The sequence below is a fragment of the Penaeus japonicus genome, unplaced genomic scaffold (assembly GCF_977035675.1).
Source record: "Penaeus japonicus unplaced genomic scaffold, GWHDUDI00000001_assembly GWHDUDI00000016, whole genome shotgun sequence".
NCBI lineage: Eukaryota > Metazoa > Arthropoda > Malacostraca > Decapoda > Penaeidae > Penaeus > Penaeus japonicus.
The window spans coordinates 22,375,894-22,377,012 of record NW_028234418.1 but is presented as its reverse complement, the minus strand read 5'-3'; positions in this window follow the sequence as shown (position 1 = coordinate 22,377,012).

The following is a 1,119-nucleotide window of genomic DNA, read 5'->3' as shown; positions in this document are numbered from 1 at the left end:
CTCTCTCTCAGCAATGGACAAACCTCATAAAGTCTATAATGGTCTGTCGCGGGAGCAGCAGGTTGCATTAACCAGACTATGCATAGGATATCAGCATACTATACAATATGTGCAGGACGAGCTTCACACCACAGCAAAATATGCAAAAACTGCATCCGATCGATCGAACAGCATTGTACAAAGAATATCACTTGTTGAAGACATTAATTTTATTATAGATACTGGTCTTGTATTTGACATGATCAGCGAAATAAAAGTTTTTTTTTACCGACTTGATAAGACGTGAATAACACTATGATACAGCCTCTCAGGCATGGAAAATAATGTTCGACTAAGCCCTTTACTTAAATAGAAGTTGAGCCAGTTTAGATAGATCCTTTGACAGCTTACCTTGGCTTTTTACAGGGCATGTACACTGTTCTATGAATAAACTCTCTCTCTCTCTCTCTCTCTCTCTCTCTCTCTCTCTCCTCATCTCCCTCTTCCTCTGCCTGTCCCCCTCTTCCCCGACCCCCTCTTTCTCATCCAGTAGGACTCCTTTGTTTAGCATCTACCTCCTTCTACATCTTCTCCCGTTCATCTACCGCTACATCTCTTTCTAAGCCTCCGCGTCTACCACTGTCTCCCCAACTTGACACACAGCATCTCCCCATCTCGCTCGCTCGTTCCTTATACCTTGTATTTTCTTATCTCCTTATACGGCCGAGGATAAGGTGGCATGTGAGAGACGGAAGGTGACACACGAGGGGGAGGCTGGTTGAGGGGGGTGGGGAAGAGGTTGCGTGTGAGGGGGCGGAGGTTAGCGCCGAGGATGCCAAAAGGTGGGGTGAGGGGGGGGGAGGTCTATGTGAAGAGTGAGAGGATCTTTGAGGTTGGCGCTTTACGGATCGAAATTTTTTTTTTTTTTTCTCTCTCTCTTTTCTCTAGGAATTCGGATCCGGATTTAAGAAAGGAGGGAGGAGGGAGGAGGTGGGGCTGTAGGTGGTGGGGGATTGAGGAGCAGGTTCTTCCTGTCTTCGAGCGACGAACGACCAAGTGACAGGAAAAGGACCGCGTCACTCAAGTTCGTCCTTCTCTTATCGGCCGTCACCACACCTCGCCCCTCACACGCCCCCCTAC